The 14,633-nt window shown below is 51.1% G+C and overlaps 1 protein-coding gene across 1 annotated transcript in view; it reads right to left on the bottom strand.

Moving 5' to 3' along the window:
• Positions 1–8,429, bottom strand: part of DUSP26 (dual specificity phosphatase 26) — an 86,433-nt gene extending 78,004 nt beyond the window's left edge. The window contains exon 1 of the mRNA XM_069213809.1: positions 8,127–8,429. The gene's annotated coding sequence lies outside the window, so the exon portion shown is untranslated. The remainder of the gene's footprint in view (positions 1–8,126) is intronic.
• Between the last annotated feature and the right edge of the window lie 6,204 nt (positions 8,430–14,633).

Below are 14,633 nucleotides of genomic sequence, written 5' to 3'. Positions count from 1 at the left end.
TTGTCTACCGGGAGCCAGTGGAGTTCCTTTAGGTGAGGGGAGATGTGACTTCGGCGGGGTATGTTGAGGATCAGTCGGGCAGAGGCATTTTGGATACGTTGGAGTCGTTTGATGTCTTTGGTTGGGATGCCTGTGTAGAGTGCGTTGCCGTAGTCAAGTCTGCTGCTGACGAGGGCCTGGGTCACCGTCTTTCTGGTTTCTGTTGGAATCCAGTTGAAGATTCTGCGGAGCATTCGAAGGGTGTTGAAACAGGAGGAGGAGACGGCGCTGACCTGTTTGGACATGGTGAGGGCGGAGTCCAGGATGAAGCCGAGGTTTCTTGCGTGGCTGGCAGGGGTGGGTGGGGGTCCGAGGACAGAGGGCCACCATGAGTCGTTCCAGGCCGAGGGAGTGCGTCCGAGGATGAGGACTTCCGTCTTGTCGGAGTTGAGTTTCAGGCGACTGTTGTTCATCCAATCGGCGATGGATTTTAGTCCCTCGTGGAGGTTTGTTTTGGCGGTGAGCGGGTCTTTGGTCAGGGAGAGGACGAGCTGGGTATCGTCGGCGTAGGAGATGATGCTGAGATGATGTTGGCGGGCCAGTTGAGCGAGGGGGGCCATGTAGACGTTGAACAACGTAGGGCTGAGGGAGGATCCTTGGGGGACGCCGCAGATGAGGTTGGTGGCTTTGGAGCGGAAAGGGGAGAGACGGACTCTCTGCGTTCTGTTGGAGAGGAAGGATGAGATCCAGTGGAGGGCTTTGTCTTGGATGCCGGCTTCCTGGAGGCGGGTTAGTAGGGTGCGGTGGCAGACGGTGTCAAAGGCGGCTGATAGGTCGAGGAGGATGAGGGCTGAGGTTTCGCCGTTGTCCATTTGATGTCTGATGTCATCTGTGGCGGCGAGGAGGGCAGTCTCAGTGCTGTGGTTTCGTCTGAATCCGGATTGTGAGGGGTCCAGGATGGAATTGTCTTCGAGGAAGTGGGTGAGCTGAGTGTTGACGATCTTCTCGATGACTTTCGCTGGAAAAGGGAGGAGAGAGATCGGACGGAAGTTTTTGAGGTCGTTGGGGTCAGCCTTGGGTTTTTTGAGGAGGGGTTGGATTTCTGCGTGTTTCCAGCTGTCCGGGAAGGTGGCAGAAGTGAAGGAGAGGTTGATGATCTTGCGGAGTTTGGGGGCGATGGTGGCGTTGGCTGACTTGAAAACATGATGGGGGCAGGGGTCCGTGGGGGAGCCTGAGTGGATGGTGTTCATGGTTGTTATGGTTTCTGCCTCGTCCACGTGGGTCCAGACGGTGAGGCGGCAGTCTCGGGAGGAGACTTCGGGGGTGGGGTCTGGCGGTGGACCGGTGTTGAAGCTGTCGTGGATGGTAGTGATTTTCTGGTGGAAGAAGGTGGAGAGGTCGTCGCAGAGTTTCTGGGAGGGCGGGATGTCGTTGGAGTTGGCTTTCGGATTGGAGAGTTCCTTCACGATGCCGAAGAGTTCTTTGCAGTCGTGGGCGTTGTTGTTGATGCGTTCGGTGAAGTGGGCGCGCTTGGCGGTGCGGATCCGTTGGTGGTGTTCGCGGTTGGCGTTTTTGAGGGCGGCGAGGTTGTCGGGTGTGCGTTCTTGGATCCATTTCTTTTTGAGCTTCTGGCAGTTGCTTTTGGAGGTGGTGAGATCGTCTGTGAACCAGGCTGGTTTTTTCTTTCCTTGGATGGTGGTGGGTTTCTTGAGAGGGGCAAGGGTGTTGGCGCAGTCGAGGATCCATTGATGGAGGTTGATGGCGGCTGTGCTCGGGTCGATTGCGTCGGGTGGAAGGTTGTTGATGAGGGTGCTGGTCAGTTGTTCTTGGGTGACTTTGCCCCAGCGGCGGTGGGGAGGTAGCTGGATGCGGTGTTGCTCTGTGGTTTTCTTATAGGTGAAATGGACACAGTGATGGTCGGTCCAGTGGAGTTCGGAGGTGTGGCTGAAGGAAATGTGGTTGCTTGAGGTGAAGAGGGGGTCAAGGGTGTGTCCGGCGATGTGGGTAGGCGTGTTGAATAGCTGGTGGAGACCGAGGTTGAGGAGGTTGGAGGTCAGTGACGCGGTGTTGACGTCGTTGGCATTTTCCAGATGGTAGTTCAGATCTCCCAGGAGGATGTAATCCGGGGAAGCGAGGGCGTGGGTGCTTGCAAGGTCGGCGATGGTGTCGTTGAAGGGGGCTCTTGGTCCTGGAGGGCGGTAAATGAGGGTTCCTCTGAGGGTCGTGTTGGGGTCCGTGTGGATCTGGAAGTGGAGGTGTTCGGCTGTCCTGAGGGTGTCGTCCGAGTGGGTGTGGATTTTGAGGGTAGCTTTGTGAGCGATGGCTATTCCGCCGCCGATTCCGTTGGTTCGATCTCTTCTGGTGATTTTGTAGCCGTCCGGTATGGCGATGGCGATGTCCGGAGACGAGGAGTCGTTCCACCAGGTTTCGGTCAGGAAAGCCACGTCAGGAGCAGTGGTGTCGAGCAAATCCCAGAGCTCGATGGCGTGTTTTCGTGCGGAGCGGGTGTTGATGAGGATGCAGTTCAGGTGGTTGGGGTTGAATGCTTCAGTAGTTGGTTTGGTCGTTCTGATGCAGGAGAAGTTGCAGGTACGGCAGGAAAAAGGTCCTTTAGTGTGCTTGGGGGTTGCCGAGCAGCATTCAGTGGAGGGGCCGGGGTTGAAGGCGCGGAGTTCGTTGATCGAGTAGCGGATGCGGGGGGCGCGAGGGCTAGGGGGAGTGGCGCTGGGCGCGGTCCAGGCACGGACGGGCGCAGACGGGCTTGCCTCTGGCGCGCCCGCTGCGCGCGTCCGCTGCGCGGACGCGCAGCGCCAGCCATTAAGAAGGGAGGGGGGAGGGAGGAGCAGCTGGGAGGCGGGAGGCGGGAGGGAGCGGCAAATGGGGGCGCGAGGGGGGCAGGGCCGCAGGGAGGCAGCGGCAGGGAACGGGGAGCGCACAAGGGGCAAAAAACACTGAAAACAAGCAAAACTACAAGCAGTTACAATGAGGAAATACAATCAGAAATACAGTCAGAAATACAATAATGGCACAATACACGATCGGGGAGACAGCAATCAGGGGGGCACAAAGGGGGCAGAAGCGCCGGCGGCGAGGCGCTGAAAAAACGAAAAAACGAAAAAAGCCAAAAAACACTCACAGGACGGCGGAAGCGGCACACGGGTCAAGTGAGCCCACTAGCCACCAGGGATGAGGCGCAGGAGGATGCCTGCGGGTGGAGGAGGGCCTCGAACACGCAAACGGCAGCGTGCTCGTGGGACAGAGGCAGAGGGCAGCAGGTTGGTGCTGCGGTCGTGGGGGGCGAGCTCAGGACCTGAAACAGGTCAGAGTTCGCTCACTCGCGACGCGCAACGCCAGCCATTAAGAAGGGAGGGGGGAGGGAGGAGCAGCTGGGAGGCGGGAGGCGGGAGGGAGCGGCAAATGGGGGCGCGAGGGGGGCGGGGCCGCAGGGAGGCAGCGGCAGGGAACGGGGAGCGCACAAGGGGCAAAAAACACTGAAAACAAGCAAAACTACAAGCAGTTACAATGAGGAAATACAATCAGAAATACAGTCAGAAATACAATAAAGGCACAATGCACGATCGGGGAGACAGCAATCAGGGGGGCACAAAGGGGGCAGAAGCGCCGGCGGCGAGGCGCTGAAAAAACGAAAAAACGAAAAAAGCCAAAAAACACTTACAGGACGGCGGAAGCGGCACACGGGTCAAGTGAGCCCACTAGCCACCAGGGATGAGGCGCAGGAGGATGCCTGCGGGTGGAGGAGGGCCTCGAACACGCAAACGGCAGCGTGCTCGTGGGACAGAGGCAGAGGGCAGCAGGTTGGTGCTGCGGTCGTGGGGGGCGAGCTCAGGACCTGAAACAGGTCAGAGTTCGCTCACTTGCGACGCGCAGCGCCAGCCATTAAGAAGGGAGGGGGGAGGGAGGAGCAGCTGGGAGGCGGGAGGTGGGAGGGAGCGGCAAATGGGGGCGCGAGGGGGGCGGGGCCGCAGGGAGGCAGCGGCAGGGAACGGGGAGCGCACAAGGGGCAAAAAACACTGAAAACAAGCAAAACTACAAGCAGTTACAATGAGGAAATACAATCAGAAATACAGTCAGAAATACAATAATGGCACAATACACGATCGGGGAGACAGCAATCAGGGGGGCACAAAGGGGGCAGAAGCGCCGGCGGCGAGGCGCTGAGAAAACGAAAAAACGAAAAAAGCCAAAAAACACTTACAGGACGGCGGAAGCGGCACACGGGTCAAGTGAGCCCACTAGCCACCAGGGATGAGGCGCAGGAGGATGCCTGCGGGTGGAGGAGGGCCTCGAACACGCAAACGGCAGCGTGCTCGTGGGACAGAGGCAGAGGGCAGCAGGTTGGTGCTGCGGTCGTGGGGGGCGAGCTCAGGACCTGAAACAGGTCAGAGTTCGCTCACTCGCGACGCGCAGCGCCAGCCATTAAGAAGGGAGGGGGGAGGGAGGAGCAGCTGGGAGGCGGGAGGCGGGAGGGAGCGGCAAATGGGGGCGCGAGGGGGGCGGGGCTGCAGGGAGGCAGCGGCAGGGAACGGGGAGCGCACAAGGGGCAAAAAACACTGAAAACAAGCAAAACTACAAGCAGTTACAATGAGGAAATACAATCAGAAATACAGTCAGAAATACAATAATGGCACAATACACGATCGGGGAGACAGCAATCAGGGGGGCACAAAGGGGGCAGAAGCGCCGGCGGCGAGACGCTGAAAAAACGAAAAAACGAAAAAAGCCAAAAAACACTTACAGGACGGCGGAAGCGGCACACGGGTCAAGTGAGCCCACTAGCCACCAGGGATGAGGCGCAGGAGGATGCCTGCGGGTGGAGGAGGGCCTCGAACACGCAAACGGCAGCGTGCTCGTGGGACAGAGGCAGCAGAGGGCAGCAGGTTGGTGCTGCGGTCGTGGGGGGCGAGCTCAGGACCTGAAACAGGTCAGAGTTCGCTCACTCGCGACGCGCAGCGCCAGCCATTAAGGAGGGAGGGGGGAGGGAGGAGCAGCTGGGAGGCGGGAGGCGGGAGGGAGCGGCAAATGGGGGCGCGAGGGGGGCGGGGCTGCAGGGAGGCAGCGGCAGGGAACGGGGAGCGCACAAGGGGCAAAAAACACTGAAAACAAGCAAAACTACAAGCAGTTACAATGAGGAAATACAATCAGAAATACAGTCAGAAATACAATAATGGCACAATACACGATCGGGGATACAGCAATCGTGGGGGCACAAAGGGGGCAGAAGCGCCGGCGGCGAGGCGCTGAAAAAACGAAAAAACGAAAAAAGCCAAAAAACACTTACAGGACGGCGGAAGCGGCACACGGGTCAAGTGAGCCCACTAGCCACCAGGGATGAGGCGCAGGAGGATGCCTGCGGGTGGAGGAGGGCCTCGAACACGCAAACGGCAGCGTGCTCGTGGGACAGAGGCAGAGGGCAGCAGGTTGGTGCTGCGGTCGTGGGGGGCGAGCTCAGGACCTGAAACAGGTAAATGATTATTTAAGGTGGTTGTAAGTAAGGAGTTGACCGGGGTGAAGATGGTAGACTGCCACAAGGGTTTGGAAATTTAGTAGCTCACTGTTCAGAAACAAAGTCCCCAATTTTAAGACACCTGCAACATGCCACTGATGGAGTTGCTCTGAGCACAGCCATCCTGTGCGAGTGGGAAGGCTTAGCAAAGGTAGTGCAGGAGCATAGGGTTTCTTCGTGTCAGTGAGTTTACAGGTTCTGGCAAGGCAAGAGAAAGCCATGCATGATAACCCCGGATGGTGATCCATAGAATGGTCAGTAGGAAACGATGAGCAGTGCATTAAGCCTTCCTTAAAAGTCTTTACTGGTAAACCCCATCTCATGCAGGGAGGTGGGCAGAAAGCCAGTGAGCCACCCATTGGACATCTGCAGCTGAATAAAAGCATTCTAAGTCCAGAAGATCTAATACACCCGCAGTCACAGTTAGCTTTAGAGTGGAAAGAGCTCCCGATGGCGCAGCAGTGACCAAATCAGATGTGTGGCCTGTCTGAAGAAGGAATGAAGGATGATCAGGGGAAGGTTTGCTAAATAATACTATCATTGTGGTAGCACACCATCTTCGCTAGTGCCACATGGCCTCTACAGAAAGCAGAAGAGAAGACCAAAAAGGAAACTGGGCTTGGAGGGACTGTTCGCTCTGCTGAGATTTTCATCCTGGAAATCAGTGTAAGAATGGTAGATATTAATCATTAGGTGTCGAAAGGTAACTGGTTCCCAGTTCAATCTGAGCTCTAATTGTGTATGAAGGTGAAAACAGTGCCATATGTTAAAAAAACACTAATTAAATTTTAAAATTTGTAAATTTTGTTTGTGCAATTTACATCCCAAATATTTTGAAGATTCTATGTGTACTTGACACTTAGGGATAACCCAGATCTCTAGTTTGGCTTTTGCTCAATTTCAAAACCATATAAAGACATGGACTAAGTGGGCAATTGCCTTGCACAACCTTGCAAGGGGTCTGGCCACTGCTCACCCTTCACAAGCACTAACTGCGAACCATTGCACCAGAAGAGTTTGCCAAGGTGGATGGGTGTTGATTGTTCAACCACTTGACAGTGCCCCTTCTGTTTTGCTCCTGTGTGCAGACAACTCCCCAGGTACCCAATACCTTCAAATAGTCTTGGTGGACCCATCTTGTCTGATTTTTGGAATTGTCCCACCTTGTTCTTCTCTTCTTTATTTATCCAGTTGTTAGCAACAACCCTTTGAATTACTTGCCATGGATCTCCCATTTGATCTCGATTTCATCCTACTCTTTTATTATCTTTGATTGGTAGTCCGGGCTCCCATTTCTGAAATAAATGTAGAGTCCCAAACATACACTCTAGTGCAGTGAGACTACAGACTAGTTATGGGTACATCACATCCTGTCATTGGGTGTGAGACTGACACCCACACCATCTGCCCTGCCTCTTTAAAAAAAATTAGGTTGAAAGTCTATGGGCGGTTGGGGTAAGCCAGATGTTTTTGTTCAATTTGTATAAACTAGCATAAGGTTAATTACCTTAATGTTTCCCAAACTGTTTGCCAGGGGTTTTGAAATGTTCAGAAACATAATCAAAATGTTGCTGTTACTTTCTCTTCAGGAAAGATCGGGTAGATTTGGGTAGGGGTGATGGCCTTGCCGTGAAGGGCATTAATTTACTACTGAACAAGGACGTAATGTGACACCTGAATGTAGCACACCAGGAGGCAATCACAAAAGGTCCACAGTGAATAAATAGTGCTATGTTAAAAAAAGAGTAAATAAATGCACTGATAACACAGTGAGGCATGGCCTCTCTTGCGTGTGTCTGTAAAACTGACGTTTGTTCTTGAATTTTTGTCCTGAATTTTGACCCTTTGTCCTGAATTTTTGTCCTGAATTTTGACCCTTTTTCCTGAATTTTTTACAGTCCTGTCCAGAATTTGCCTCAGTGCCAGGTGGTCACCGTAACTGCAGATCACCTACTGATCTCAATAAAACGAGAAGAATGGAGTTGGTGAGTAAATTACACCCACATTTCACAGGGTAACGAAGCTTCAAACTTGAGGCTAAATCACTAAATAAACACAAGAGTTCTTACGGTATGAATGGCGAGCTGCTCATTTTGTTGACTAGCAATTTCATGGTACGCAAGTACGCTTGGCTACTGCGTGAATTTACCGACCTGGCCGGCAAAAGACTCGTGATGAAATCGCCACAGGAATTACGGATTTGTCCGAAGGTCTTTAGTACTCACTGACTAGGGAAGGAGCTATCACTGGTGCAGCAGGTGGAGTGGCGCTGGAACCCAGGACTGCGAGGGACCCACTTTGCCCCAGTTGGTTTATTTTTCTTTTTTTACTAACAAATCTGGGACTGGGAGCTCTTTCTCCTTGAATGCACTGGTGACCATGGAATCATGGTCACAGACAGGTAGGTTATTTGCGCCCGCACCTCGGTGTTTACCTCGGCGAACGTGTCCTGCGTCCTCAACTGACACCCTCGACTGCAGAAGGACACGTGGAAAGCAGGGAATGGAATCACCGAAAATAAACACACTCTAACCAACGCCTTGCTTGAAAACAATACGGTTTCACGGAGCAATACGATTTCACGGGTTCTGGAAACTGAAAATTAGAATTCAGCGATACTTACCGGAAACATTAAAGATGTTATCGTTTAATATCAAATGAAGGGCAAAGGAGGTAACTTCTCTCCCAGGCAGGCAGCCATGTCTTCTGCGGCTCCTGGCGGAGGAGAAGCAGAGCTGTGAGCGGCTATTTTAAGCCCATGACATGCCTGGGAGGCTGGACGGTGGTTCATGCTCGGGTGCCTGAGTGATGCCAGAGTCCGGGTGCCAATTAAGCAACCCTGAGGGTGGGTGTTTTGCTCCAAGCCATGATTCCCTGTGCAGACTCTGTGCAATCCTAGATGAGACCAGCGCTAGTGGGGTAATAAAAGCGGCCTCCCTTTGGGGTCGAACCTTCAAGCGGGAGGGGGGGGGTATTATTTGTAAGTGTTTTTATACTTGTCCAAATATTTAATTATTTAGTGCGTTTTTAATGTCTATATGAACTGTTGAAAAATGTTTACTTCTATGGTTGCTATTTGTTTCTGAATAAAGTTTATGATGATAATGATGACGATGATAATCAAGCGGTTATGCATGTTAAAGATCCTGTTATTCAAGAAATACTGTGGGTAAATGGTGACTTCAAGGATAATAGGCTGTAGTTCAGTAGGAGTGCCAAAGCAGCTAAAACAGATGTAAATGAGAAACATGAAGACTGTTGGAAGATTATGAATAAATCAAATCAGCTTTGAAAAGCTCCAGTACCTGGAAAAATGAGAGGAAGAATTCAGAGAAAAATAAGGAGGATTTGAAATGTTACCATTGTGGCAGCAAAACTTGTCCTGCGATAAATCAGAAGTCCTCGAATTGTGGTGTTGTAGGGCATTTCTTGAAAGTTTGTGAACAGAAGAGAAATGCTTAAGTCAAGTGTGTTGATGAAGGCAGTTCCAGTGGAGAGGAGGTTACACAGATAAGTAAACAGAGGGACGATGCCAGTACTTTTGTTTTAAATGTGAAAGACCAGATGGTAAAGAAAAAACTATTTTGTAATATGATGATCAGAGGTGTGAGTATACAGATTTATGCTGATTCAGACTCCCCTTACACTATTGTCAATTAAGACGCCTGGAAAACAAAGGCCCCAACATAAGAAAAGTGGCGCTGCATCCAATGCCACCACTTTTCTTGCACCCCTTAGCACCTCTCTACTGCCACCATGTGTGTGCTGTATTTAATATACGGCGCACTATGGCACAAGGTAGGGGCTACAGTGTCTACATTTTTTTATGCTATTGATGTATTGTGCTGGATTTAGTTAAACTACTCACATTAAAAATTATGCCTGAAGCACATATTGGCAGGATGTCCATGAGATTACACAATTTTATCTACAAGGTGATTTAAGGAGAGATAATGTATCAGCAGATTTTCTGTCAAGGATGGGCTCACATTTTAAAAATGATTTGGGAGTTGAGTGGTATAAGTCTACTATAGTGTTGATACATGATCAGGGAGTTATGGAAGAAGTTTGGATAGTAGACTACAGTGAAGATTATATGTCACAAGAAGTGTTACAACATATGATGGATGGCTGGTCAACAAAATGGGCCCAAAAATCAGAATTAAGAAGTTTTTTGGGAGATTTGAAAGGAATTTTCTTTCATGAATGTTGTGATCCAGAGAGGTGATGGTTCCACCAGTATCTTTAAGGCATACTTTTATCAGGCAATATCATGAGGGTCATGGAGGTATTGTGAGAACTAAGCAATCAGTAACAAATGATACTGGTGGCTGGGAATTGATATTTATATGGAGAGACTAGTGAGAAATTGTGTCTCCTGTGTGAAGTCCGACAAATCTTTGAAGACGTTAAGACCTAATATGTGTGACACCATTATTCTGAGAAACCCTTGGAAAACCATTGCAGTGCCTCAAAAGCGCGTCTTTATCAGGACTCAACATCCATTAAAAATGGGGAGCAACCTAGAAACTCTATAAAATGCAAAACTTGCAGACTTAATTATCAAATTAAATAAGGGCCAGATGGCTCCTCAGTGGTGGTGAGCTTAATTCCACTCTTATAGTAGATGAACATTGTAAGGAAATGCCTCCTTGGCATGGTTGCCCCCTGACTTTTTGCCTTTGCTGATGCTATGTTTACAATTGAAAGTGTGCTGAGGCCTGCTAACCAGGCCCCAGCACCAGTGTTCTTTCCCTAACCTGTACTTTTGTATCCACAATTGGCAGACCCTGGCATCCAGATAAGTCCCTTGTAACTGGTACTTCTAGTACCAAGGGCCCTGATGCCAAGGAAGGTCTCTAAGGGCTGCAGCATGTCTTATGCCACCCTGGAGACCTCTCACTCAGCACAGACACACTGCTTGCCAGCTTGTGTGTGCTAGTGAGAACAAAACGAGTAAGTCGACATGGCACTCCCCTCAGGGTGCCATGCCAGCCTCTCACTGCCTATGCAAGTATAGGTCAGTCACCCCTCTAGCAGGCCTTACAGCCCTAAGGCAGGGTGCACTATACCATAGGTGAGGGTACCAGTGCATGAGCATGGTACCCCTACAGTGTCTAAACAAAACCTTAGACATTGTAAGTGCAGGGTAGCCATAAGAGTATATGGTCTGGGAGTTTGTCAAACACGAACTCCACAGCACCATAATGGCTACACTGAAAACTGGGAAGTTTGGTATCAAACTTCTCAGCACAATAAATGCACACTGATGCCAGTGTACATTTTATTGTAAAATACACCCCAGAGGGCACCTTAGAGGTGCCCCCTGAAACTTAACCGACTATCTGTGTAGGCTGACTGGTTCCAGCAGCCTGCCACACTAGAGACATGTTGCTGGCCTCATGGGGAGAGTGCCTTTGTCACTCTGAGGCCAGTAACAAAGCCTGCACTGGGTGGAGATGCTAACACCTCCCCCAGGCAGGAGCTGTAACACCTGGCGGTGAGCCTCAAAGGCTCACCCCTTTGTCACAGCACCGCAGGACACTCCAGCTAGTGGAGTTGCCCACCCCCTCCGGCCCGGCCCCCACTTTTGGCGGCAAGGCCGGAGAAAATTATGAGAATAACAAGGAGGAGTCACTGGCCAGTCAGGACAGCCCCTAAGGTGTCCTGAGCTGAGGTGACTCTAACTTTTAGAAATCCTCCATCTTGCAGATGGAGGATTCCCCCAATAGGGTTAGGATTGTGACCCCCTCCCCTTGGGAGGAGGCACAAAGAGGGTGTACCCACCCTCAGGGCTAGTAGCCATTGGCTACTAACCCCCCAGACCTAAACACGCCCTTAAATTTAGTATTTAAGGGCTCTCCCTGAACCTAGAAACTAGATTCCTGCAACAACAAGAAGAAGGACTGCCTAGCTGAAAACCCCTGCAGAGGAAGACCAGAAGACAACAACTGCCTTGGCTCCAGAAACTCACCGGCCTGTCTCCTGCCTTCCAAAGAACTCTGCTCCAGCGACGCCTTCCAAAGGGACCAGCGACCTCTGAATCCTCTGAGGACTGCCCTGCTTCGACGACGACAAGAAACTCCAGAGGACAGCTGACCTGCTCCAAAAAGACTGCAACTTTATCCAAAGGAGCAGCTTTAAAGAACCCTGCAATCTCCCCGCAAGAAGCGTGAGACTTGCAACACTGCACCCGGCGACCCCGACTCGGCTGGTGGAGAACCAACACCTCAGGGAGGACCCCCGGACTACTCTACGACTGTGAGTACCAAAACCTGTCCCCCCTGAGCCCCCACAGCGCCGCCTGCAGAGGGAATCCCGAGGCTTCCCCTGACCGCGACTCTCTGAAACCTAAGTCCCGACGCCTGGAAAAGACCCTGCACCCGCAGCCCCCAGGACCTGAAGGACCGGACTTTCACTGCAGAAGTGACCCCCAGGAGTCCCTCTCCCTTGCCCAAGTGGAGGTTTCCCCGAGGAAGCCCCCCCTTGCCTGCCTGCAGCGCTGAAGAGATCCCTTGATCTCTCATTGACTTCCATTGCGAACCCGACGCTTGTTCTAACACTGCACCCGGCCGCCCCCGCGCCGCTGAGGGTGAAATTTCTGTGTGGGCTTGTGTCCCCCCCGGTGCCCTACAAAACCCCCCTGGTCTGCCCTCCGAAGACGCGGGTACTTACCTGCTGGCAGACTGGAACCGGGGCAACCCCTTCTCTCCATTGAAGCCTATGCGTTTTGGGCACCACTTTGAACTCTGCACCTGACCGGCCCTGAGCTGCTGGTGTGGTTACTTTGGGGTTGCTCTGAACCCCCAACGGTGGGCTACCTTGGACCAAGAACTGAACCCTGTAAGTGTCTTACTTACCTGGTAAAACTAACAAAAACTTACCTCCCCCAGGAACTGTGAAAATTGCACTGTGTCCACTTTTAAAGTAGCTATTTGTGAATAACTTGAAAAGTATACATGCAATTGAAATGATTCAAAGTTCCTAATGTACTTACCTGAAATACCTTTCAAACAAGATATTACATGTTAAATTTGAACCTGTGGTTCTTAAAATAAACTAAGAAAAGATATTTTTCTATAACAAAACCTATTGGCTGGATTTGTCTCTGAGTGTGTGTACCTCATTTATTGTCTATGTGTATGTACAACAAATGCTTAACACTACTCCTTGGATAAGCCTACTGCTCGACCACACTACCACAAAATAGAGCATTAGTATTATCTCTTTTTACCACTATTTTACCTCTAAGGGGAACCCTTGGACTCTGTGCATGCTATTCCTTACTTTGAAATAGCACATACAGAGCCAACTTCCTACAAACATTGTCAGCCTTGAAGTTAAAGTACATAGGCCCTCATTATGACTTCGGCGGTCAAAACACTTGACCGCCGAAGTCACGTCCGCCAGGAGGCCACCATATTATGACTCCTGGCAGCTCTCCGTCATAAATTGGGTGGAGAGCCGCCAGCAGCCTTATTGCCAGTGGGTGGTCTAGTGGAGGTTGCTCCGCTGGCACAGCCACGTCATCACAACACCGCCGGCCGTATTATAACTTTGTAATCGGCGTAGCGCTGTTCTGGTGATGGGGCAGTGCCAGAGGAGCAGGCCCCATGGACCTCGTTCCCTCCCGGACGACCACCAGGTAAGGTGATCGACCGACAGGGGAAGGGGGATGCTGAGTGTGGTGTGCATGAATGGGTGTGTGTGTGAATGGAGGGGGGTGGGGGTGTTGTGTATGTTTCTGTGCGTGTGCAAGTATCTGTGTGCTTGTATGCATGCGTGTGTGCGGGGGTGGGGGGAGTGTTGTGGCCATGTGTATATGTGTGTGTGAATGAGAGAACGTGGATGTGTGCATGTATGCATGTATGTATGTATGGATGGATGTGTGTGTGTGTGTATGTCTGTATGTGTGGTGTGGGTGCGTGGATAGGGGTCAGTACAGGGATTGGGGAGGGGGCATCGCTGCTTGGGGAGTTTGGGGGGCTCCTGATGGGGTCAGGGGTTGGGGGGCTCCTACAGGAAGCGGGTGTTGGGGAGAACTGTAGTGGCGACAGAAATTAGTATTCCTGTCGCCAGTATCCTTACCGCCAGGGATTTCGTGGCGGGGCTGCCACCACGGAATCCCAGGCGGTAAGGATACTCATTATACCACGGGTGGTGTTAGGTAGACCGCCATGCTGAAGGTGGTCAACCTTCGGCCAGGCATTGCCACCCCCCTGCAGTAGAGGCGGTGAACTGGCTGAGATGCAGCCAGTTCACTGCATTGGTCATAATTTGGCAGTCCTGCACTGCCATGCTGTCAGCGGTCTGGCTGCCACCACCAGCGTGGCAGGGCAAGACCGCCAGGGTCATAATGACCCCCATAGTCTTGCAGCAACAATCCGCTGGTATCTAACCAGTACAGTAGAGTTGATTTCTTTCAAAATATGGTCAGACCTCCTACTTATATATTATAATAGTCAGGCTCTCCTTCAAAGGCTTAGATTGGCCCAACTCCCACATCCTGCTGGGTCAAAACAATGGTATATCCTTGCAGCCTGGATTGTAAATAGGTTTCACAGAGGGGCAATTATGAATGATACAACTGCCTCTTTTTAAATGAGCATGCTGCTTTACTACTTGGATATATATAATTGATCTATAAATTTTTTTCTCTTTTTCTCTTTTTTTATACATATGACGTTATGCACAATCACTTTTTTGCTTGAGCACCCTTTCATGCATTCTTTTGGAGCAACCATATATATGTATATAATGTATTTATCGTTGGTGCTTTTCAAAATATAGAAGAAGTTATGCATTTAAATGTGTTTTTTCTGTGCGTGATGTTAAATGTAAGGAATTTTCCCTCAGTTTTTTTTAGAAAGAGCACTATAGGAAAGTACCATATTTCTTGGCATGCTACCCCAATTTCTGCCTGATTGTCAGTGTGTTTTGACTGTGTCACTGGGATCCTGCTAGTCAGGACCTCAATGCGTATGGTTTGCAGCTTGCTCACCAGTGTACTTGCATAATCCAGTCTACACCGGTTCAGGGCCCCCTAGTCCCTGTTCTGGCGTGAAACTGGACAAAGGAAAGGGGAGTGACCACTCCTCTATCCATCACCACCCCAGGGGTGGTGCCCAGA

Source organism: Pleurodeles waltl, chromosome 11, assembly GCF_031143425.1.
Source record: "Pleurodeles waltl isolate 20211129_DDA chromosome 11, aPleWal1.hap1.20221129, whole genome shotgun sequence".
Lineage (NCBI taxonomy): Eukaryota > Metazoa > Chordata > Amphibia > Caudata > Salamandridae > Pleurodeles > Pleurodeles waltl.
The sequence above is the reverse complement of the archived record's forward strand: the minus strand, read 5'-3'. Positions and strand labels throughout refer to the sequence as shown.